The sequence below is a fragment of the Scyliorhinus canicula genome, chromosome 3 (genome assembly GCF_902713615.1).
Source record: "Scyliorhinus canicula chromosome 3, sScyCan1.1, whole genome shotgun sequence".
Lineage (NCBI taxonomy): Eukaryota > Metazoa > Chordata > Chondrichthyes > Carcharhiniformes > Scyliorhinidae > Scyliorhinus > Scyliorhinus canicula.
In genome coordinates, this window is record NC_052148.1 from 255,426,729 (window position 1) to 255,453,679 (window position 26,951).

Here is a 26,951-nt window from a genome sequence, read left to right on the forward strand (position 1 = left end):
GCGGTCGACTACAGTAAATGGACGACCGCCAGGCATTCTGGGTATTTATACCTCGCTCTGGAGGCGGGGTTAACTCAGCCTCTCGACCAATCGGAGAGTCGTCACATGACTGATCTCAACCAATCGGTCGAAAGGCACATGACCGACCAGGGCCAATGGTAAGCCAGTATTATGCACCAATGGCAGACAGCTATGCAAATCATACCACCACATTCACCCCTTGCGGAGAAAGAAGCCGTGGGGGGGGTATCAACGAGAGCCGGGCTGGTGGTGGAGACGCCATGGATGGACAAGGGGTGGCCAGGGTGGGGCGCTGGGGGAAAAAAACTGGGGGGGGGTCTGTGGTGAAGGGGGGGAAGGCCGCACGCAGGCGGGTGCCAGGTCCCGGAGGGAGACCGTGTCCTGCCGACCGTCGGGATACTCCACATACGCATACTGCGGGTTAGCGTGGAGTAACTGGACTTGTTCCACCAACTGGTCGGACTTGTGCACCCGCACATGCTTCCGGAGCAAGATGGGTCCGGGGGTGGCCAGCCACATCGGGAGAGGGGATCCGGAGGACGACTTCCTGGGGAAAACAAGGAGACGTTCATTAGGCACATGACCGACCAGGGCCAATGGTAAGCCAGTGTTCTGCACCAATGGCAGACAGCTATGCAAATCATACCACCACAGTCATTAAACAGAGGAACACACGGCATGGTCGATTGTGCCAAACAAATCCAATCAAAATGTTGAGAATGACACCAGAAACTCTTCATTGCATTCATCGACCTGACTCAATAAATAGTGAGGCTCTGTGGATTGTGCTCCAGAGGTTTGAACGACCAAGAAATTGCATCACAATCCTGAACATGCTTCATGATGATTGCTACGCCTGGTCCCCGGGTGAGGCTCCCTAAATTTGTTACCCCGGGTGAGGAGGGATGAACTGGCTCCCTTTCTTTATTCAACCTCCTCAGTTAGTCGCAACAAGAGTAATTTAGAAAGAATCCCTTCCATTGTGGTTATCTTTTCCCAGCCCAATACTTATGTTTTAAATGGAGTCAATTGTACCTGGCTTTATTGAGTTAAGGAAAGATTGAACCTATTAGCCACTTCATGTGATAAAACTGATGAAGCACATAAATATCCATTTACGCAGGTGAGAAATAAGAATGGAGTCCAAAAAGAATATCAATAAGGCTTTGAACTGTCTGTCAAGAGTAGACAGTGGAACGTTGTGGTCGCTGCATTTTGTGATTCCAGTAGCGCCGACTTCAGCAGGTGAATAGTCAGTTTCAGGTATTCTGCAGTTGAGCTGAGCAGCTGCTCGGTTTCCTTTTCAGTTGTGGCTTTGTTGACGTGACTTGCTTCTGCAGTCAGGGAGAGAGAGTTACCTGCAAAACTCGCGGGGGTCCGCTGATGCTGCTGTCTCTCATCCTGTTTCACATGCTGACACACCCAGCACTTGTCAACTCTGACCAAGTTCTTCTGCTGGCTTTTCTCCCAGCCTCTGTACGTTCCTGACAAAGGGTCATCTGGACACAAAACTATTATATTCCTTGCCTTTTCCTCCAAGATAGCCAGATATGTAGTGTTGTCAAAGAATATACAAATAAGAAGATTGAATCAAAACAAATTTATTTTACACTACTAAATTAAATGAAGTTCGCACACTCTACTGAGTTACAGATAATAAACTAATGATACTGAATCTCTAGTACAGTATTCACTATTCTATCTAACTATTAAACTATACTATGACTTGGCCTTGTGCTATATTTCTCATTCAATTCTCACTCTGCTCTCATTATGTTCTCTTCAGCATCTCCCAAAATTCTTCGAGATGCTATTTTATATATAGTGAATTAGTGACGCTATCTAGTGTTTGATTTACACATAGATTCAGATATTATCCCTTTACCATACTGGCATTGTAGATATCATTACAGATGCTGCCAGACCTGCTGAGATTTGCCGGCATTTTCTCTTTTGGTTTCAGCAGACTGCTAGCTTCACTACACTGGCATTGCCTCAGGGTTTCTTCAAACTCCAGTCTGCATGCCGCACCGAGTTAGACGTGGTTCTCAGGGCTTCACTGAGCCCTAAATGTATAGAACAACTCCGAGGTACATTCCATACGAGGTACAAATTACAACCAAACACTCTCCTCCCCCTTCCCCCTCTCCCAAGCAAACAGACAGATGAATTGAAAATAGATAACTTTCTTAAATTCCACAGATCTCCAAGATGGTAGCTGTTCAGGATTCAACTAATTTAGCTCTAAGGTCTGAAACAAAACATCTTTCTGGATTGCACTTCTCCTAGTGGACTACTTCTTCTGCTAAGTAATCCCAGCTACTGCTTTATGGCTCCATCTCTTCTATTCTGACTTTATTAAACAAATGCCGGTAACCTTCTGAGCTGCCATTTTCTTTTAGCTGTCCTAGAAGTCTCTAAAGCCCAGAAGTTTAGTTAGCTTACTTTCACAGCAATAATCTTCTCAGAACAAAACGTTACCTCTAAAATATAAACATGAACCTCAAACTAGATATTCAGCACATCAGTCAGACTACTGAATGAGATAAACCAATATTTTGCCATTTGGTGTTATCCAGGTACCATTTAATTATATGGTCCAAAATGCTTGAGAATGTACACAGCAATTTTCCCTTTACATGGAATTGCATCACTGAAAAAGGCTGTTTAGTGTTTAGTACCTCTAGAGAAACAATAGATGTCATCTCAGGTAGCTACCATGCTCCCAATTCCCTTTGCTTAATATTCCAAAAAAAGTCATGCTTCCATTCTTGTATGTTACTGAGCCAGAACGTCTTAATGTTACAGAAATAGTATAAATGACCAAAATTCAGTCTGGGCATTATGGATAAAAGACCAAACTAATTTTCCCCTTGATTAAAGTAACAGCTTAGGAATATGACAGACAAAATAAATTCTCATTTTTTTTCCTAGAAAAATAACAGGCTTTGTTTTACTCTTAGGTAATCTAATTTTGAGACGTATGCATCTAAAACATCAAATTCACATGTTAGCCTCGAGTGTTTCACCGAGTGAAAAGACTGTGGGCAAAATTCTCCCAACTCGGACTAAGTCCAGTAGCGAGGGTAAGAATAGGGCGTGGTTTCCCGCCGCAGAGCTCAGCGTGAAACCACGCCATATCCTCATACTTATGCACCCAGTGCGTTTGTTCGCCATAGTCCGTGGCGGGAAGAGCATGCTGAAAGATCCACCTGATAGATGCTCCCCATACTCGCTGCTGTGGCGTTCCGAGGTCGAGGGTTGAGGGCGGCCTCCATCGCAAACTCTGGAGGCAGCCCTAAAGCATTGTTCAGGTGATTCCCAAGTTCTGGACATCGCGTCATTCCAGAAGTGTTCCGGACCGGTGTGTTTTCCTGCTGCCGTTGTGCAGAATTGGGTGTGGGTGGAAGATTCTGGTCAGACCTTCATCAACATCCTATTAGTGGGATGCAAATCAGTTCGCACCAGCATCCAGCAGGTTTCCCGAATCGGCATGGCGGGCAACAGCGGAAGATCCTGCGGGAAATTCACACCGGCATAAAGCCAAAATTTTGGACTCCTACCAGATTTTCCCCCAGCCATGAACCCACTGGCGGAGCCGTCAGAGAATTCTGCCCTACTTTTCAATATAGTACTAAAGCTCCTCATTATTGGAATGATTTTGCTGTTGGAATATTAGCGTACACGTCACGTCTTACGGGATGAAAACATAAGCGACTGGATAGGAACGTGGTGGTGTAAGAGTTAAGTCTGCGACCCCCCAATTCTGTACTCTCAGTTCAAGACAGGCTCGCTCACATAGGCACGATAACATCACTGGTTCTCAACCTTTGAAGATCTGGCTCACAATCTTTATTTCAAATAAAATCAGACTCAGCTCCGCCTGCCTCTCATTAGATGCCCAAATCGTCTCTGCCATTTCGGAGACCTCCTCTGCAGTGGTGTAATTTTAAAAGTAGGGTCCCCAAAGTACTCTGATTGTGGCCTCACCAGCAACCTACATTAATGCAAAACTCGAAAGATGAATTGCAGCCTCTAATTCATTCTGATAGCTTCACTTTGACTGGTAACATTCAGTGATGATCAATAATTGCATTCAAATAATTTGCCCCCTCTGCCTCTCAGATCAGGGCCTTTTTTATCATGTACACCTGTTTACCATTTGCATTTCCATCATTTATCTCTAAAATTCATCTGCTATTCTTTAGAACGCCTGGTTAATTAGTTCAGCTGTTCAAGGAGGCCATTCATTTCTTCAGGATGCACAGCGACTGCATTGCTCTCAATCTACATTAATAACCAGTGCTCTCCTCCAAGCTATTTAACAATGGTTTGTGAATACCCAAAGGCCCAATATGTCCTGGGTTTCTGACCAGGGAAGTCTGTTTTGGGATCTGGCCCCTGGGGAAATGTATTCTCTTGCTTCAATCATTGAAGCAGCTTTCAGAACATCGCTGGGAGCATAGTGCAGCAAAATAATGTTGCACTTATTTAGAATGAAGGAAGGTCATGAAAAATTGCTCGACAGGGCAAAAACACTGCTCTTTAATCCTGCCTGTTCAGGGTGAAACAGAGGGGCGGACAGCTAATATTGTGGCCATAGCTTACCCTCTCAAATTCCTCAGTTGTCCTGTGGGATGGCCGTAAGGGTCTTGATTTAGGTATTCAAACTAAGCACCAATGATGTTATTCAGGCCCATCAGGCAATTCTTTTTTAAAATATTTTTATTCTCCTTTTTCACAATTTTACTCCCGAATTTACACCCAACAGCAATCAATAACCAACAACAAATATCTCAAACCCCATAACAGTAACAACGATCCCATCCTCCCACCATGCCCAGACATCAGCCCGCATGTTAACATAAACAAATGACAAAGAAAAAAAGGAATCAGGGATTACCTATAGCCATCTTCAATATACATAGACCCCCTCCCCCGCACCCCCCAACGCCACCCACCCATCCCCCCCAACTAATGTTCGATGTTATCCAGTTCTTGAAAGTGCATAATAAATAGTGCCCACGACTTGTAGAACCCCTCCGAGCTTCCCCTCAGTTCGAACTTAACCTTCTCAAGGGTCAAGTATTCCAACAGGTCCCCTCGCCACGCCAGGGCACAGGGCGGAGAGGCCGCTCTCCATCCCAGCAGGATCCGCCTTCGGGCGATCAACGAGGCGAAGGCTATGATGTCTGCCTCCGCACCCGTTTCCAACCCTGGCTGGTCCGACACCCCGAATATGGCCTCCCGGCGACCCGGGTCCAGCTTCACATGCACCACCTTGGAAATTACCCTGAACTCCTCCTTCCAGTACTCCCCAAGCTTTGGACAGGACCAAAACACATGTATGTGATTTGCCCCCCCCCCCCCTCCCCCCCCAACACATCGCTCACACACATCTTCTACCCCTTCAAAGAACCGGCTCATCCTCGCCCTCGTGAGGTGCGCCCTGTACACCACCTTCAGCTGTATCAGCCCGAACCTCGCACACGAGGTGGAGGCATTCACTCTCCGGGGCACCTCACACCAGACCCCCTCCTCTATAACCTCTCCCAACTCTTCCTCCCACTTTGCTTTGATCCCCTCCAGTGGTGCCTTATCCTTTTCCAACATAGCTCCGTATACCGCTGACCCTGTCCCCTTCTCCAGTCCCCTTGCCGCCAGCACCTCCTCCAGCAACGTGGAGGCCGGCATCAGGCAATCCTAACCCCTGGTCAGCGCAAAGAACCCGTCGTGGCTTCTGTTCCTCAACAACCCGGTGGGCAAACACATCATGGAGTGTTTCCCGCTGCAGAGGCTGGTGGGAAACCACACCTCATCTGGAAGAGGCCTAGACAGATAAATATTATTTTAAAGAAATTTGGTTTCCAATAGAACTGGGAGGAGTCCCATAGGAAACAGGCTGCCCTTCCTTCCCCAATCATGATGTCCTCGCGATTCCCTCCGAACTATCAGGGAATATTTTGTGCGCGGTAGCCTCATATCATCTGTTCTTGCCAGCCAGCCTGCCAGCGAATGCTACCCACCAGGTGTGGGCAGGAGACTGACAGGGTGCCTGACAGAGTTAAGATCATGCAGGTTTCAGTGGAGAGAGACAGATGGTCCCCCAACCTCTTGAGGCCACCGCCCACGTGACTCCTGCCAGGATTTAACATCCAGATTAAAGTGCCAAGGTTTGAGACTCTGAAATGAGAAATAGGTAGAGCAAATGACCAGTTTGGAGTAGAGGATGAGGTTGTTGAGTGTACCAAAATGCTTCTGTGGAAAACTCATTAACTTTGAGAGCTCAGGCCTCACCACACGACCTGTCTAAATGGAATGGAATTGTTTCCCGAGCAACAGAGGCTGTAACTTATTTATTGGATCTCCTGGGAAATGGCAGAGATTGGAAAATGCACTGAAATCTACATTGTCAAACCCCCTTATGCTCTTTTATCTCCTCACTGTTCCAAAAAGAACCGCAAGACCCATTACACATGAAAAACATGGCCATCAGAAAGCTTCTAAAAGGACAATGATGGAACTAGCCTTGCGGCTAAATACAGTAACTATTCTCCAAACAATAACGTTTATTTATGTTTTTAAAAAATAATTTTTATTAAGATTTTCACAAACTATAAACAACAAAACAATATTAACAGAATAACCATTGTAAAAAACCCAAGAACAACACCCACCCCCCTACAAAAACAACTACTAACTCGAAAACAAAAAAAAACAAACAACAGAAAGGAAAGAGATAACACCCGCCACATCCCAAAAACCCAGGTGCGCACATCTCCCTCCCCCCCAAACCCAATCCCACCTCTCCCCCTCCCCCCCCCCCCTCCCCCCCGGGGTTGCTGCTGCTGCCGGCCTATTTCCCTACCATTCCGCCAGGAAGTCCAGGAAAGGCTGCCACCGCCTAAAGAACCCCCGTCCTGATCCCCTCAGGGCAAATTTCACCTTCTCCAATTTGATAAACCCCGCCATATCGCTGATCTAGGCCTCCACGCTTGGGGGCCTCGCATTCTTCCACTGAAGAAGAATCCTCCGCCGGGCTACTAGGGACGCAAAGGTCAGAACACCGGCCTCTTTCGCCTCCTGCACTCCCAGCTCCTCTGCAACCCCAAAAATTGCGAGTCCCCAGCCTGGCTTGACCCTGGATCCCACCACCCTCGACACCGTCCTTGCTACCCCCTTCCAAAACTCCCCCAGCGCTGGGCACGCCCAAAACCTATGGGCGTGGTTCGCTGGGCTCCCCGAGCACCTAGCACACATATCTTCACCCCCGAAAAACCTACTCATCCTTGTCCCAGTCATGTGGGCCCAATGCAGCACCTTGAACTGTAGGAGGCTAAGCCTCGCACAGGAAGAGGAGGAATTCACTCTCTCCAGGGCATCCGCCCACAACAATAACGTTTATAACCACACTCCTCACATTGGTAACAACTAGTGCGAGACAAAATGTTTGAATTGAAATTTCTAGGAAACAGAAATTCCTCACAGAAATTTCTTTTTTTTTTAATAAACATTTTATTGAGGTATTTATGGTTTTATAACAACAGAAGAAACAATGTACACACAACTATAAGCATAGTGCAAAAGCCATCTTCTTCCCTCACAAGTCTCAGCTTTTCTAAGCCCCCCCGCCCCTCCCTTTCTGCTCAATTTTCCTCAAAGAAGTCGACGAAACGGAAATTTATTTTGGGCGACAAAGAGACACGTAGAGAAAAATCAGAGAATCATTGAGGCAAAGGATGGCAGTACCTGGAATGATACTTTACACTTTGGGTATCCAATGTTCCACACGTTTGGAGGTCATGCTCAATTCAAAATGAAGTCTCCTGTACTCGAATCACAGACTGGTTATAGCAAAGATAGAGGTTATTCAGCCTCAATGCCAGCTCTTTGCAAAACTCGATAGCTAGTCCCACTCTCCCGGGTTTGTTCCCATAGCATTCCGAATGTTGCCTCTTCAGGCCATGGACAATTAAAGACGTTAGGGACAGCATAAAACAAAAAGAAAAGGCTTAGGAAAATACAAAACATAGCAGATCGAGATGAACTGAATAGATACAAAGACCTACAAAGAGTCACAAAGCAGTTTATAAGAGCTGGACCTGATGGTTTCCATCCGAGAGTGTTAAAGGAAGTAGGAGAGCAGACTGTAGATGTCCGAACGATAGGGCGTGATCTACCAACCACGTTGCACCCGAATGGGGGTGTAACATGTCCGCTAGATGCTGGGAGAGGCCTCCTCCAAGCTTCGCGTCGGCCGTTGCTCTTTGTGCGATTTAACCAAATCTGGGGTCTCCCAGGCCATTGGAGGCCCCTGGGTGGTCAGGAAAAGGGTAAGTGGCCCCCTGGCTCTCCCCCTTCTTTTATTACCTTCCGGTATCATCTTTTATTACACTTCTTTGTGTGTTTTGATATACTACGGACTGTAATATGTGTTACTCAAACCTTGGTTACTGATGAGGTCTTCTGAATCTCAATGAAGCAGACTCGTCCAGTAGTAACAAAAGGTTTATTGAGTAACTATAACAATAATTGCGTGAGTTCTTTACTTTAACATTGATACTAGTGATAAGGTTAACAAGATCTAACTACAGTAACTATGCGTAACTACACTAACCATCTGAGCTAATCTCATACTCCTGTCCTGGTCACAGTATACCCAAAAGAGAGTGAGAGACACAATGTGGTTGCTTTTATACCCCTGTTGGTTCCGCCCTCTCGTGATCACCTGGTGCTACTGATGACACATTAACCCCTTATGTACATGCACATACAGAGCTCACTACACACCTGGCACCCGGGGACCTTGGCACTGCTCGACTGGCATCTTGACACTGCCACATAGGCACTGCCATGGTTCCCGGGTGGCAGTGCTAGGAAGGCAGGTACACTGCCGGGGTACCAGTGTGCCACTGCCAATGATCAGGACCTGAGAGGGGCCATGCCCATGAAAGGAGGGATGAGGGGAGATTTATGAAGGGCAGGTATGAAGTGGTCTTTGGAAGGTTGGGGGGAGTGAAAGAGGGGGTCCTGAAAGGGGGATGCCCAAAAGGGGGTATGGGAAGGCCTGAAAAGGGGTGACCCTTAGCAACCCCATTGAGGAATGTCCTCATTTGGAGGGGGGGGGGGGGATGTAGTGCCCATGTGTATTGGGGATGACATTGCCCATGGGAGGGGCGTGGTAGTTCCTCAAGCTCACTGAGAGATTGGGGCACCCTTTCAAAATGGTGGCCTGATTTAGGAGGTGCCGGTCTGGCCAGCGAGTTCAGCTTCCCCAGTAATGGAAATAGGTCTAAGTGTGGGCAGAAAAAGTGACGAAGGGCACAATTTAACTCAATGTGAACAAAGTCATCTTAGCCTGTGGCGCACCACAAAGACTCTCCTGCTCAACAGCTCCCGTCTTCTCACCCCACTCCTAGTTAGTAGATCCATCCACCAGCCATACCAGAGGAATTACACCTTCTCCAGGTACTCCTACATCTCTTCCCATCCAACATCTCCGCCCTTCAGACAGGGAAAGGGCTGAAAAATACCACCTTGAGCGGGAGCCACCAAATGTGCGACTGCTTACTCTATGTCCGCCACCGGAAGTCCCCACAGTAGCAAGATTTATACGTTGTTTTCTGCTGTTACGCTTCAAAGTTATGTTGTTGCGTAGTTAGATATTGGACAATGTGGGAACATCCTTAAATTTAAAATGCTCAGAATGTTACAAGAGTGATTGGTGCCATTGTCCCTCAGAGAATATCTGAGGTACAACCTCAAATTCATACTGGCTGATTAAAAACTTCATAAGCACTGCTCCCAGGAAGCTGACAACCCAAAACCAGTACACAACTGAAAAACAGCACTGCCAGAGGCCACATCTCTAAGGCAACTAAATAAATTGAACTTTTTATTACAATGGGTTTCAGGTTTTTTAGTTTGTTTTTCCGCAATCGCGATTGTTCATTCATTACCACCAGAGGCAACTTGAGGACAAACAGTGCGAGGGAGGAGCAGACATCAATGCCTCATGCCAGCTGCTTTGGCTTGTTGCCCTGATGTTGTCTTCTGGCTGGCTTGATGAGGTTTCACTTTCTCCATGAGTGACTTGAAACTATTTATTTAGAGCTATTTACACCCAAGACCTCATGCTAAGTACATTATTATCGGGACAGAGTGTTCTGTGTCTTGCTCTCTCGGAGTCTATTGGTCATTAGCACAGTGGTTAGCACTGTTGCCTCACAGCGCCAGGGTCCCAGATTCGATTCCCAGCTTGGGTCACTGTCTGTGCGGAGTCTACACGTTCTCCCTGTGTCTGCGTGGATTTCCTCTGGGTGCTCCGGTTTCCTCACGGAAGTCCTGAAAGTCGTGCTTGTTAGGTGAATTGGACATTCTGAACTCTCTGTGTATCCGAACAGGCGCCGGAACGTGGCGACGAGGGGCTTTTCACGGTAACTTCATTGCAGAGTTAATGTCAGCCTACTTGTGACAATAAAGATTTTTTTTTATTATTAAATTAGACCCTGATATCATGCTTACATCATTATGAGCATCATTGTCAAATTAACATAATAATTAACCATTTAATCTACATCTCACCACAGTAGAATATCAAAACTATAAAATTATTTTGTTAAATTATATACATTCCCACCACCTAACCCAAAGTCTTCACATCGCAGGTTGAACCTGTCTGATGGTTTTCCGACTCTCCCTGATCTCATCTTGAGTATTCTTGGTTGAACATGCTAATCTGTGCTGGGTTCCTGGACTCACCTTTTGTAGAGTCTGTCTCGGCATCTCCATCATGGTAATACGGGAATGATTAAGAAGATGCAAGGAGACAGAGTATCAGCACCTTTGTTTCTTCGGAGAATCCCAAGTGGTGTTTGCAGAAGATATAAACTGTTGAGTTTGTTTTTGACCATATCTTCTGCCTGATGGTCTCTTGCCCACACCTTTCACCCATGTACTAATATGGATAGTGTTTTCGCTCTATGTTGGCAATTATACGAACTGTTTCTCTTTGCGTGTTTGGTTATGATATCTTACTTGGTCATGATCTTGTAAAGTGATGATGGCTTTGAGTTTATGTTGCCATGAAGGAATTTGGGTCTTTTGCCTTCTCCCCATTAGTAGTTCTGCAGCCTAAAAGCCAGTACTTCATGGCATCGCCTTGTAATTCAGTAAGACTAACTCAAGGTCATTGTTCTTTTTCATCAACATTTTGAGCGTTTTTACACTTCTCTCTGCTTCTTCATTATTCTGGGATTGTGTAGCAAACTGATCACATGGTGAATTCCATATTCTACCACCAATTGTCAAAAATGTTCAATCATAAACTGTGGATCGTTGTCTGAGACTACCACGTCGGGAATACCATGTATAGAGTAAGTGTGCTTCAAAGCTTTTGCCACAGCTTCTGTGGTTGTGGTATGGAGGCGGCTGATTTCCAAACAGCGAGAGTAATAGTCAATGGCAATGAAGTAGATTTTTTCTCTGAGGTCAAACAGATCCGATCCTCATCTTTGTCAAGGTCTGGTCGGAAATGTTGATGGCAGCAATGGTTCTGTTGGTTCTTTATTGTTGATGGTACATGTATGGCGTGTCAAAATAAGGGGATGGTTTCTTCGGTCGCCGACATCGAAATCGGGTCCGGCGACGGGATGGAGGATCCAAATTCCCGACACAATCGGGGGCGAGCAGCATCCGCCATGAAGCATGGCCACCGCGGCTATGGACCCGGCAATTCTTCAGGCCGTATCAGCAGCTGGAGCCAGGTGCTCTATGCTACTTGGCTGCTCGCCCCCAGCAAAACGGGGAATTGGTGGCTGTTTCACAATGATCTTTCCGTTGTGAAACGCCACCATTTTCACGCCGACGTGGGGACTTAGTCTCCAGAACGGAGAATCCAGCCCAAGTTCTTTCATGGCTTTTGAAATGAACAGCCATCATACTTTTTGTTGTCCAATGGTCTGCCCAAATGACCACCATGGAATTTTTGGAGAATATCTTTTCCCAACGCTCTCAGGACTACTAGCCTGTCAATAACAATCAACAGATATTTTTGTTGTTTGTGATATTGGTCTTAACACCTGATTGCTTGGGACATATTCTGACAGACAATCCAGGCAGTATGTTCTGACCTGACTGCAGTCTGTGTCCTTCGCTACTCTCTCGGAGTTTGTTTGCTTTTTTTTGCTACACTACCAGCCTCTGGTAGTGTAGCAAAAAAAAGCAAACAAACTCCGAGAGAGTAGCGAAGGACACAGACTGCAGTCAGGTCAGAACATACTGGTAGTGTACTGCACTAGTTATTGATGAAGAATATACTTCCATCTCAGAGATGAGTGTCAAATGATGTTCTGTAGCCTGGTTGAGCGTAATCCTCGACAGTGTGTTGGCAGTTCCACAGAATCCCTACAGCGCAAAAGGAGGCCATTCAGCCCATTGAGTCTGCACTGACCCTCCAATAAAGCACTTTACTTAGTCCCACTCCCCCACCCTATCCTTGTGACACTGCCTAACCTGCGCACCTTTGGACACTAAGGGGCAATTTAGCGTGGCCAATCCACCTAACCTGCACATCTTTGGACAATGGAAGGAAACCGGAGCACCTGGAAGAAACCCATGCATACACTGAGAGAACTTGCAAACTCCATGCAGACAGTCACCCAAAGCCAAAGTTGATCTCAGGTCTATGAAGCAGCAGTGTTAACCACTGTGCCACCGTGCCACCTTTTCCCATACTCTGTTGTGCAGTAATAACACATGTATCTGAGCCAGGGATGCTGCATACCTGGTGGCATCTTTACAATATCCTTGAAAGTCCAAGAGGGTGACCTGAGGTTTATGATCTGTCTCAAACGGAATTGTAAACTAGAGGATTACTGGAAGGAGGTGTTTGGGGTAATCTCCAAGGTGGTGTATGTGAAACTGGACCCGGGTCCCCGGGAAGCCATATTTAGGGTGTCGGACCAGCCAGGGCTGGAAACGGGTGCGGAGACAGATATCGAAGCCTTTGCATCGTTGATCGCCCGAAGATGGATCCTGTTGGGATGGAGAGCAGCCTCTCCACCCTGTGCCCTGGCGTGACGGGGGGACCTGTTGGAATTCTTAACTCTTGAGAAGGTTAAGTTTGAACTGAGGGGAAGGACGGAGGGGTTCTACAAGTCATGGGCATTATTTATTATGCACTTTGAAGAACTGAATAACACCGAACATTAGTTGGGGGGGATGGGCGGGAGGGTTGGGGGCTGTGTGTATTAAGGGTGACTATGGTTCATCCCCGATTCCTTTTTGTCATTTGTTTATGTAAACATGCGGGCTAATGTTTGGGGGTTGGTGGGAGGATGGGATCATTGTTATTGTTATGGGGATTGACATATTTGTTGCTGATTGGTGTTTATTGTTGGTGGGTGTAAATTTGGGAGAAAATGTGAAAAAGGAGGAGAATAAAAATAGTTTAAAAAAGTTATCTGATTTTTTTTGTAGTCCCATGTCACTGCTAATACTTCGTTTTCAGTCATTGCATAACATGTTTCAGCCTCTACTAATGATCTAGAGGCATAATAAACTGCTTTTTGTTCCTGTCACCTTCCTGTGGGGGAATCTGGAGAAGAAAGTCTCCAAGCCCTGTCAATGATGCATCAGCTGTCACTATTGGCGAGAATTTGGGGTCATAATGCAAAAGCAAAGAGAGAAGCAGCTCTTTGATCTTGTCGACAGCATTCTTCTGTTCCACTCCCCAATACCACTGTTGACCTTTCCTCAGCAGGTCCTGTAAAAAGATTTGTTGATGGCGGTCAGATGTGGGATGAATTTCCCCACTTGGTTGGCCATGCCGAAAAATATTTGTATGTCAGCACCACACTTGGGCTGGAGAACTTGTTCAATCACCGTGGTCTTTCTTTTGGGGGGGGGGGTTCTACCGTTATCCCTTTTTGGTCTATAACATGGCCGAATGATATTGGTTTTGCCAAACTTGCACTTTTTATTCAGAGTGAAGCCTGCTTGCTCAAGCACTTCTAAAACCTCCCACACTCTTGCTCTTCTTTGTTAGCACCGTGGATGAGCAGGTCAGCCGTGCGGTAAATAATTCCTTCTCTCCCTTCAAGTATATTGGACATAGCGCGTGGATAGATCGATTTACGGCACAGAAGATATGCCAAAGGGAAGTTGATTGCAACAAAAGTGTCCAAAGGAATTGATTAACGTCGTCGACAACCTTGATTCTTGGTCAAGGGGGATTTGTCCAAAACCCCTGTTGGATCACTTTTGGACAACTTTTCTAGACTGTCATCAACAGAAGATATCAGCTGTACCTCTCTTTGAACAGCTTCATTTATCTGATAAAGCCATTAGGTTTAGAGACTGTCACTCGCCTTGAAAACCATTTTGTAGGCACTGTAACAGGAGTCATCACTCCTTGCTGCAGCATCCTGTCAGTTTGCTCTGTGACATTTCAGATCAGTGGGCGTGGTCCCCTTCTCGGAGCAAGTGGCAACAGAATGATGAGATACTCCCTTTTGAGCTTTCCCAGCCTCTAGAACAACATCCAAAATTATTTCCTAAACATGGCTCAGCTGTCATCCTGTGTTACCTCACCGACCCTTTATAGAAGATCAAGTCCTGAACACGCTGTCCCGCTGAGCAGAGACTTTGCTGCTTCTGAAAAATCTAAAGAGTTTCATTAATTCCTTTATCTCTCTGTCTATGGGTTGTCGTGATCAGATCCCTCACTTTGAGGTCTGTGCATCTTGAACTCAGTAGCTTTATTTTTGTTGGCTGGATCGCAGCATCATTAAGCCAGTCCAATTTGTCCAAAAAGACTTCGACTCCAGCTCCAGTATCCAGTTTAAATTCTATTCTGTACCGTTTGACATCCGGCTCAACAGATCAGACTGCTTATTGGGATCATTTATTTCTCCCAGAAAATCTTCAGCTTTAGTGTCTCTATTTCAAATTTCCTGTACTGTACAATGCTTGGAAGCTTATTCCAACTTTCTTCCTTTCAAATGTCTTTTAGATCTGCAAAATTGTTTAAAATGTCTGGTCTTGCCACGGAAAAATCATCTGGCTTGCCCTACTGGGAATTCTTTGCGGCAATGCTGTTTTTTTGATGCCGCATCTGGAACATTTGAAAATAGTTGGAAGGGTTATTCCCACTCCTTTGGTGGTTTTGGCATGCTTTTTTTGTAGGCTTGTTGGTGGGCAGGGCTCCAGACTTTGGGCCTACCTATTGGATCCACCCCCCCCCCCCCCCCCCCCCCCCGAGTCATGGCATCTCCCTGACGTACACCATGATTCTGCTTTGGCAGCTTCACCTGCATTGCAAACTGTTTGGCCTTCTCCTGCGTTAAATTCTCCTCGCTTTGCAAGATGTCCAATAGCGCCTCATCGAACATGCAGACTACAATGTGGTTGCGAATTAAATCAATGGCCAGTCTATACAAGTCGTTAAGAAATGAATTGAGGGATTAATTCAACCTTTAGTTCCTTTGGTTGAATCTCGCCCATTCAATGATCAGTTGCTTTTTAGGGTTGAAGTAATTATCAAAGGCCAGCAAGGCAGAATGCCAAGATCTCCTCGACACCTCGCCCACCAAGACAGCTAAGATCCCAATTGCCGACAGAAAAGATTACTGACCTGGTGTGTTTGCGCCTTTGCTTGTAAGCCTGAAGCTGTTCAGTATCTTTTAAACTATCAACGCAAGAGCTCCAATTTCTTTGGACCCTTGATGTGTAGTAAGGGCTGTGGAAGGAGTAGTGTCTGTTCATTGGCTGTGGACCTTGAAAGTGGTTTGCTTACCGTTTACTGTCAAGGTATGAATTATTTTTGTTCTTCTTTGCGAATGTGAACTGTTCCTAGGAATGCAGCTGTGGTTATCAATCTGTGGCCTCAGTTTTCTTAAACTGCACCCTCCAACTGCAACCATGTTGGCTTGTTGCCTTTTACTTGCGTTGTCTTCTGGCTTGATGAGGTTTCAATTACTCTGTGTGACTTGGAGATAGTCAGTATTAAGGTTTTCTTGAAACTATTTATTTATAGCTATTTACATCCAAGACATCTTGGTAAGTTCATTATTCTATGGACACGGACTATTCTGTGTCTTGCTCCCTTGGGGCCTCTTGGTCATCAGATCTTGATGTAATGCTTACATGATCATAATTTATATCATTGTCTAATTAACATAATCATTAATGCTTTACATCTTGCCCCAAATATGATCTCAAAACTGTGATATTATTTTGTTAAACTATCTGCATGTTCTAACTAATATTACCTTTAAATTCTTTACTCAACAATAATCTGATGTCCATGAAAATGTCACATGTTCATAGGTGCCATACAAATATATGACTGGCATTGTAGATTGTCTGAATTACAGGAATACATTAACACTACAATGAGGTAACTGTGAAAATCCCCTAACTGAGGGAGAATTCACAATGTTCAATTCACCGAACAAGCACGTCTTTCGGGACTTGTGGGAGGAAACCGGAGAACCCGGAGGAAACCCACACAGACACGGGGAGAACGTGCAGATTCCGCACAGGACCCAAGCAGGAATTAAACCCGGCACCCAGGTGCTGTGAAGTAACAGTGCTAACCACTGTGCTACCATGCCGCCCGTTATTACCCAAGCAACTGTTTGTCTCAATTTCTTTGGTGGAAGAAACAGTTACAGGTCAGGTACCAGGAGAACTCCAAAGATGTGCCAGAAATGGAAAGGTGAAGTGAAATGCATTGCAGCAACTCCGATGGTGTCCACCGGAGGTGCTTTGCCCTGAGATCCACTAAAAGTGGCTTGATCAGTGCTTGGGATATCAATGCCAGTGCTGCAGTGGCTATTAAGGTGTTAGTTCATCATAGCCTTACCTCCTTTACATTTTCTCAATGTTATTGCTTATTCAAATAAAATGTACTAGTTACACAGAAGGCCGTACTATGACCTTTAGATTTCTCTGCTGATGAACACACTGCTGTCACTCTTTCATTTAACACACACTATTATCTTAGACCTGTTTACTGATAAGCACTCTGTCCTAACATTCCATGCAATAAATACTCTATAACACTATGTCACTCACTTGCTCACCTATTGTTCAACTTTTTCACTTAGCACATGTTCCCTCTTTAGGCTTCTTGCCCTGCATGAATTATTTTACAAAATAATTTATTAAAATGTATTTGCCACTTATGACTTAGAAGATCTCCTGAATGCCATTGCATTGTTCAACATTATTTGTTGTCTATTTCATTTATCATCAATAAATTGGGTGATTTTCTAATCAATACTTGCATTCCATCATTAAAAAATAAGTTAATAGAATGCTTGGGTTATGTAGAGTGGGGAGGTGTCTAGTGAGGCTATGGTGAAGTTTTCCAATGCTGATCACACTCAGGCGCTAGGTTCAGCTTGGTCACCATATCACCTATTACGCTCCATGACCAGATCCCAACAGTGACTGGGATACTGGACAGAAACCCCAATATTTTATTTAATTTGTAAGACTCTGAGGAACGGATATTTTACTCCAGGAATGATTGCAGCACAAACAAGGATATGGTACCTCAAAACAAATGTTATTACTTACTCAGTATTACTAATTTTAGCATCACAAAGAAATATTGCTTACCCATTAAACAATGATTAACAATACAACGAAACAATAACCCTTAACAGCTGTCTTTTATCTCCACTCAAGCAAAATCCATCCCAGGTCAAAATCCACTTTTGAATACAGTTATCAGACCCAGGCATACTTGCTTAATACCTTAGATACCCCACTTTGAGAAAACAATATCCTTCAGGACCCAGCTTGCAGATGCTTGCATGTCTCAAATTATTGTTTAAACTGCCAGCCGAAGAGATTGCCCCTTGCCTGTCCCTAGTTAGCATGGTAGTATGGTGGTTAGCATAAATGCTTCACAGCTCCAGGGTCCCAGGTTCGATTCCCGGCTGGGTCACTGCCTGTGTGGAGTCTGCACGTCCTCCCCGTGTGTGCGTGGGTTTCCTCCGGGTGCTCCGGTTTCCTCCCACAGTCCAAAGATGTGCGGGTGAGGTGGATTGGCCATGATCAATTGCCCTTAGTGTCCTAAAGAATAAGGTTAATGGGGGGGTTGTTGGGTTAAGGGTATGCGGTAAACATGTGGGTTTGAGTGGGGTGATCATTGCTCGGCACAACATCGAGGGCCGAAGGGCCTGTTCTGTGCTGTACTGTTCTAAATATCTAAATCTAACTGAACTGCTTGGAGAAGGAGCTAGTCTGTTCACAGACAGATCCAAATTGAACTGAAACTCTAGAAACTGCTTCAGCCCCTGGCTCCACCCATTAACTACGTAACCTTACTAAGCTGAACACAATAGCAGGGATTCTCCGAAATCCCAGCCAAGTGTTAATGCCGGCGCCAAAACCCGCACAAGCGATGCTGGCGTCAACGGGCCTCCAGGCCCAATCATTCTCCTCTTCTTTGGGGGCTAGCACAGAGCCGGAGTGCTGTGCACTGCTCCGGCGCCGAAATCCGGCCCGACATGGCGGGCGCGGGTGCGCGCCATGGCCGTCGCGGATCTGCGCATGCGAGCCATGGACGTCTCGGCGCCGGCCCCCGGACAACATGGCGGAGCCCTACAGGGACCCAGCGTGGAGCACCCCCCCCCCCACCGGAATGAGCGCCCCCGCCGATCGGTTGCCCCCAATCGCGGTTCTGGCCACCGTGGAGACCCCATGGTGTCGGCTCCACCAGCCCCCCCCCCAGCCAGGGTGGCCCCTGCAGCCAGAACGCCGAGGTCCCGCTGGGCAGGACTACATATGAACCATGCCAGCGGGATTCGGCGGGCACTCGGCCCATTGAGCGTGGAGAATCGCCGCGTGGGCCGCTTTCAACGACCCCCGACCGGCGCCCCAGCGACCTCGCTGGTGCGATTGCCGCTGATTCTCCGGCGACCGGAGAATCGCCAGCCCGGCGTCAGAACAGCGTGGCGGGATTCACGCGTCCCCCCCCCAGCAATTCTCCGCACCGGCGGGGGTCGAAGAATCCCGCCCAATGTCTCTAATTATCTACTCCCCAGGGAACCCTCTTAATATCAAAAAAAATTTCACTGGCCCAACTTCAGCAAACAATAACGCTGGCTGGAATGAATTACAATGCTTTATTGCACCTATCTACAAAATATCTAGCTACCTTCCAAACGAGGATTTTTCAAAACGTGACTGCAGCAGTCATACACACACTAACGCAGGCTTTACCCTTACTGTACCAAATACATATAATACAACATGTCTGAAATTTCTACATTCATCACGCACCAAACAGCGATGCGCATCGTCACACTATTTTCTCTCCATTCACGGGATGTGGGCGTCGCTGGCTGGGCCAACATTTATTGCCCATCTCTAATTGCCCTTGAACTAAAAGGCTTGCTAGGCACTGAAGAGTCAACCACATTGCTGTGGGTCTGGAATCACATATAGACCAGACCAGGTAAGGGTATCAGATCTCCCTCCCTAAAGGACTTTGGCGAACCAGATGGATTTTTAATGACAATCGACAATGGTTCCATGGTTGCAATTAGACTTTTAATTCCAGATTTTTTTTAAAAATTGGATTCAAATTTCACCATCTGCCATGGTGAGATTCAAACTCTAGCATTCTCCGGAATACCACTACGCCATCGCCTTCCCAGACGTTTGGGATATCATGTTAGGTATTCACTTGAGACCCATGTCACTGACCACTTCAGTAAACAGACTTTCACTTCCAATAATCTAGCTTTCTCCACGAGGTAAATGATAGCGAGACTCAGGGATCATAACCGATAAACTTTACCCTATACAGCCGCAGCTGGAATACCTCGCATGGCACCACATGACCTTGCTCTTCCTGAAAGTGAATTTGATATATGTTCTGTCAAAACAAGACTCAGGCTCTTAGCCAATGAATGATTCAATTCAATTAAACATGTAGATGCGCAGTTTAAAGTAGGAAGCAGTGAATCATACATTTCACTATTATTCTCATTATATTAAATAGACCATTCAATTTCCACTGGATTCTTCTTCATCAAATCCTCTGCCCAAAGACAGTACTTGGTGGTTATTCATCAAACCACACTGATATGGCTTTACCACAGGTAGGGCGAGGAGGCAGGCCCAAGTCTACCTCAGCCAGAACAGGGATTGAACTCTATGCGTCAGCATTAATCGGATCCACTAGTCGGCTAGTCAATTGAACTTACTGGCTGCCTTCCTACATTATACAGAAGCTCAATTGTTACATTGTGAAGCATGCTGCAAACCCAGGCTGATCCAGCTTATCTGCTGGTCCCACTAACTTTAACAGGACATCTCTGCTGGCTGAAAAGCGAGTGCCTCAGATGCTCAGAATCTGTTGCTTGCCATACAGTGTGAAATATACAGCCATTTAACCCAATTAGTCCATTGGACTGTGCTCTCCTAACCATCTGCATTGCTTCTGAAGCCCAAAAAGCTCTCACTGGAGCCTGAGCTCAAGGCTTTAACTCTGAGATGTACCATGTGTCACCCGAAATGATTCCGCCTTCTATGCTGTTTTAGCAATAAAGAGCTAAAATTTTAAAGATTAAAATCTACATTTTAATCTCCATTTGAAAAGATATCGAAAAGAGCCAGCAGGTACCAAGTGTCAAACAAATGAATGATGGGGAAAGCTTAGAAAAGATTAGGCTTTACAACCATTTTCTGTCACAGTGTCACCAATGATTCATTAATTATGAAAACAGACGTATCTCCTGTTTTCTTTAGACATAAAGGAAGACGATATATCTCTATAACTGATATGCCACTTAGAAACCAATAAATCTGGCCACAACAGTAGCTTGTAAGTGGTAGACAGCACCATTTTAATAACCACGATCTCTTTCCCTAACTATCACAATCAATTCCACCTTATCTGACTGCTTGCTTTTCTGGACAATAAATGGGTCAAGAACACTTGGAGCACTGGCGGTTTATGGCACTAGAAAAGGCTATTCACCCTATGTACTCGTGCCAGAGCAATTCTAAACTAAACTCACTTTTCTTTCTCCCTTTGCGTCTTTCCCTGTTTCAAATACTTGTCCTATTTTCCCTTTCTTTAAAAATGCAAAGTGCTCTGTCTCAACCACTCCCTGTGGCAAAGCATTCCATGTTTCAACAAATCTCAGTGAACAGAGATTTCACTTGACCTCTCTCCTCGCTCATAGTGACACGTTTAAATTGATGATCCTGTGTCATTAACTCCCCATTCTAAAGAACTGAGCACATGAACTGATTGAACCTCAGCCAGCGTTTCGAATGATTTCAGCACTTTCACTGAGGGAAAATTAATCCCGCTTTGAACCGACTCTACCACGATGACTTAAACCATCAACAAACTGACCCTAGGTTGGAAAACATACAACACAACACATGGCTTAGCACCTGACAGATATGAAAAGCTATCTGTACATTTCAACAGGGCTGTGATTCTTGGACAAGGGAAACAGAGCTTAAGGTTTCAGAACCAATTAAACAAAGGAACCTTGGGTCAAAACCAACTGATGACAGCTGCTCGAGAAGGCCACCTTGCAGGACACAGCAAGAGAATATTAAATTGTGTTGCAAACAATAACCAAGCAACAATCATGCTCGCGTTGCCTGAATCCCTGACTCAGAAGACAATTTTCTCTGACTGATATGGAATGTGAATGCACCAGTTGGTAGTATTCCAAGCTTTAACAGTCTTTCCGAAAATAGTTAACATTTTTTGATAAAGAACGCATGCTCAGCCTCTCTACTCAATACAAAATACATTTGTACAACAGAAGTTTCGAAATAATGTTACAATACAGCAGTGCGTTACCACAATCATATTGTAATCTTTTTTACATAAGGGGCTGGGTTCTCCATTTCTGAATCTAAGTATTGGCGCCAATGGAGGATGTGTGGTCTTTTACGACGCGAACATTCTGCGTGAAACCCTCACCAATTCCGGTACCGGTGAGCGGCTAGCAGGGGGGCCAGGTGAAACGCCCGGCTCCTGCACCGGAAATGGGCGGAGAATGGCCGGGTACAACGTGACGGCCGCTATGCACAGGCCAGACACACCATCCGTGACCCCACAGTCCACCCCCTGGCCACCCCCCCCCCAATCCCCCCAGCCCTTGTGGAAGCCCCTGTCCAGCGGCACGGGTCCCAGCTAAGTGTGGCTGACTTGGACACAGTCCGCAGCTTCCACACCAAGTTCCCAACCACTGAGACCATACGTGTCCCGTGCCATCGGAACTCGGCCAATCGGGGGCAGAACATCGCGGGCAGGCCTGCAGTGAAACGCCAACGCCGTTGCAACGGCGCGCAATGCGATTACACCATTTCCAAGGGGGTGGAGCATGGCTGACCGGGGCCAAACCGGCGGCGGCCCCGATTTGGGAGTCGGAGCCGATTCTCCGCCCAATCGCCGATTACGATATCGACGTCGGGCAAGGAGAATCCAGCCCAAGGTCGTTTGAGCTGATTTGATTCCTCAAACAAGGTGGTGAACTTGTAAAAAACTAATATTCTGAGCATATCTGAATAGCCTCTTGCATTACCTTTCACAGACTCATGAGTTAAAAGCTCAGGTTACCCTCTTATTAAAGAATACAAGTGGCAAGTGTCTAAAAACATCAGTGACTTTGTGTTTTAGGGAGGTTGATGTCAGTTTCCTTTAAGCACTATTTAATGTATAGTAATTGCAATAAAAATTAATATTTTGCTGATCAGAGAGACTTCTTGTACATTTGAAAGATAATAAGGGAGTTATAGAAAATAAAGTTTCAGTGAATAATGGTTTTATACTCAGCCTGACTGAATAGCTGCCTAGGGATAAACCCTGAATGCCCAACTTGTCACCAAGTAAGAAGCAGATACATTCCACTGATTCACAGGTCAGTGGAGCATCTCCCTACAGATGCTGACAGAGCTGCTGAGTAGTTCCAGCACTTTAGGGTTTAAAAAAAAATTGACATTCCACTGATCCCAAGCAATTGCTTGCCATCTTGAAATCCTGCACAGTTAGGTTCACCCAGGAAACAGGAACAACTCTTCTTTTCAAATCTGTCTCCGTATTTTACAGCTGGCTGACCAAGAATCCAAAACAGTATTTTGGCGTGGACAAGTTTGAAGTGAAGAAGATTGATTCCTTTCCCTGTTGTTTTGTCTGGTTACTCGTTTTTGTTCTTCATTAACTGTACTTGCCTCTTGTTCCTTTAATTGTCACCTTAAAACGAATGAAACCATCTACCTTATCCGGTTTTCACACCAACAATACGTCCAAGAAACCTCTCATAGTTTGACCACAGTAGGTTACCTGACACTTAAACTCACACTGCACTCATCTGCTCCATTAACCAATGGCAAGATGACGGATGCTTCAAAAAGGCATCAGCGTTTCAAATATTTCCCTCCTCGTTTCTGGGTATACTTCCCCCATCCCTCTGTAAAACTCTCCAAAGTAAATAAACATCTTTAATGAAAACATTTTCAAAGAACATTCTTGATAAACACCCAAAACTCACCAAGTACTCACATGTGTTCAGGGACACTTAAAATACACTCAAAACGAAACTTTGAATTTATAAAAATTTAGAACCATTTGTAATACTAGACGATGCCAATTCCAATAGGGACTGTTCCTGAATGCTGAATTTCTGCATGGTATCCCCCAGAAGAAACCATAATTATGAAGAGTTCTTTAAGAAGTCCATTAACAAGAGGGGTGCATTCTCAATTTCCTTACATCATAACAGTAAAAATGCTTAATTAGCAATGAGGCATGTAGGGACACCTCAGAAAGCGAGTAAAGCATTACAGAAATGCAAGATCCACTACAGCCCAGTCCATCGCGTGAAACCATCTCCCATCCATTGACTCTGCCTATATCTCCTGCCAGAAAGATATATCTCGGGAAAATGGGCAACTTAATCAAAGTCCCCTCCCACCCAGGTTATTCTCTCTTCCAACTTCTTCCATCAGGCAGAAGATACAAAAGTCTGAGAACACGCACTAACAGGTTCAAAAACAGTTTTTTCCTCACTGTTACCAGACTCCCGAATGGCCCTCTTATGGACTGAACTGATTTCTCCATGCATCTTCTGTACTGTTGTTAGCAATACACTCCTTATGCTTCACCCGATGTCTATGTATTTACATTGTATATTTATCATATGTCCTATGTTTTTCGTGTATGTGCAATCTGCCTGGACTGTACGCAGAACAATACTTTTCACTGTACCTCAGTACACGTGACAATAAATCTAAATCTATCTTACTTTTCCAAGAATCCTTTATAGGTCAAGCGGTTGCCTGCAAAGTCAATTGGGCTCTTCATAGGCGATTCATGTAAAAATGGTACTCTCGGTAAATCAGATGATGTGCCTTTTTACAAGAAAGGCATTAAAAGCTGGTTTGGGTGGTATTTTAGATGGCCTGTCCCTTTAAGGCCACAAGTCCCATTGCTTGAAGTGTAACACACAGCCTGTGATAAGTCCGAGCTTATTTGTTGTTCAGTCAGAAAACAAAACTCTGCAGATTGGTAGATACAGTGCTCAGCTTCATGCAGTACCTACCTAATGTGTAATAAAGTGTGGATATTTGCACATGCCAGCCACAGTAATAAATAACCCCGGATCTATTTTGAAATAGCACAAATCTGCTGAACATCCCAATTTAGAAATTACCTCATTCACTTTCTCATCCCTGCACAAAACAAAAATCTGAATTCGGTTTGGACCTCACGCACTCATTCACCCCAAAGACAGCTACAAAATTCCATTCTGCTTCACTGCCTTTCCCCACCATCCAGCAGCCAGTAGATGGCAGCCCCCAAGTGACACACACACACACTGCACCAAATTAACTCTACAATGTGTGGGAGCGTCAGAAAGAAGTATTTGCTCAGAATAATTTTTACAGACTGAAAAAGAAACAGCATCAACTTCTCGGTAAACTAATCCGCTTTTTTTTAAAAATCGTCTGTTTATCATTCGCATAAAACTCCAAACTGCTGGTTTACCTGATCATGGCCAATTCAAGCGGGCTGCCTTGCGTTGCTGGTCCCAAGGAGTGCTCACACTGCCCAATCTTCTAGTGGGGCTCTCGGACAAACGAGAGAAAGGGCTCCTCCAGTAGATCTATCTTGTCCTCACGGCTGCAGATAGACAACTTCCCGCACCGCAGGGAGCCCACATCAAGCTGCAGAAACAACTGAACCGACACACACACACACACACACACACACGAGGTCTGTAGCTCTGTACCTGAGCAGCACCACGCCGGAAAAGTAACCCACTCCCTGAATCAAAGCGATTCTCATTCACCGTATCAGCAACAGTCCACTTCCTGTACCTGGCCAGCTGCCTAACTGTACCTCGGTTATCCCCAAACTCCCTCCCTTCCCCTCCGAGCCGCAAACTTGGACACTTGCACGTGTTGTTAAATCGCAAAATCATTAGTATCCAACATGGACCAGTTCCGCCATACGGGAGGCAAACATAGCAACAGGCAAGTTCCTATTGCACCAGAGCCCCCTACCACCACTGGACCACAGCAGAGGAAGCTCACTCCTATCATCATCGACCTGTTAACTCCCTTTCTGTCCACAGATGCTGTCCCTGCTGAGTACTTTCAGCATTCTGTGTCTTTATACCTTAATTCCCTAATGATGCTCTTAGTAACACCAGTCAACACCCAGTGTTGCCAATATGGAAATGAAATATTATTGGTACCTTACCTCTTCTCCGGAAGGACTCTATGCTGATGGGCAAACCTTTCAGTCACTACAGCACACCAGTATTATTAACAACCTCAGCAATCAGACAAAATCGCTCTTATTGGATGTCCGCATCTTCCACCCAGTCCTCCAGATTGGCCTGAAGTGCACATACATAAGATTTAAGAGTTATCTGTCAATATGTCTGGGTATAGTATTAATGTGTCCAGGCATAGTTTCCCCTGTCTAGTCACTGGGAATGTGCTCACCCATGTAAATGGGATCGAAAGTCAGGAGACTGTTTCACATTGGCTATTTTTATTTAGAAGGCTTTGCAAAGTGGACTTTATCCTTGAGTTTATCAGAGCTACATTTTTCAGGATTTGTTTTTTTTTTGGGGGCAGTTTGTTTATCTTTGGATGTTTGTGCCAGATTTATGCCAGCACAATTTCTCATTGAAATAAAGATTTGGATAAAAGCATTCATCCCCAGAAGTGGTTAGCTGCAAAGTTCTTTGCAGCTAACCATAGAATCTATAGTGCAGAAGGAGGCCACTCGGCCCATCGAGTCTGAACCGGCCCTTGGAAAGAGCACCCAACCTAAGGCCATACCTCCAGCTATCCCCACACTTCCACCCTATCCCTGTAATCCCACCTAACCTTTTTTGGACACTAAGGGCAATTTAGCATGGCCAATCCACCTAACCTGCACATCTTTGGACTGTGGAGGAAACACAGGGAGAACATGCAGACTCCGCACAGACAGTGACCCAAGATGGGAATCGAACCTGGGACCCTGGAGTTGTGAAGCGACTGTGCTAACCACTGTGCTACCGTGCTGCCTGATCGTGGAGGGTAGAAACAAACTCAAGCATTGTTTTGTAAGCATTGTTTTGTAACCCAGCAATCAATTTGCACAGAGCAAAGCATTATAAGGAGCAATGATGTAAATCACTCGGTAATCTTTTCTTGAAGGTGTTGATCAATGGATAAGTGCTGGTCAGAACTTTGAACAAATGCTCCTATTCTTCAAACAGTGGCAGGGGACCATTTTCATCCATATGAACAGGCAGGTGCAGCTTCTATTTAACAAAAGGGTCTGCAACTTGCAACTCTGGAGTCGCATGCAGCTCAATAAGGCCTCGCGGTGACCTCTGGACCAAAAGTTCAAGTCCAGCACTGGAACTTGTTGACCA

The 26,951-nt window shown here is 45.4% G+C and overlaps 1 protein-coding gene across 3 annotated transcripts in view; it reads right to left on the reverse strand.

Moving 5' to 3' along the window:
* Positions 1-25,397, reverse strand: part of LOC119963457 (thrombospondin type-1 domain-containing protein 4-like) — a 516,684-nt gene extending 491,287 nt beyond the window's left edge. For all 3 annotated transcript variants that reach the window (XR_005460109.1, XM_038792615.1, XM_038792613.1), the window contains exon 1: positions 25,061-25,397. The gene's annotated coding sequence lies outside the window, so the exon portion shown is untranslated. The remainder of the gene's footprint in view (positions 1-25,060) is intronic.
* Positions 25,398-26,951: the final 1,554 nt, after the last annotated feature.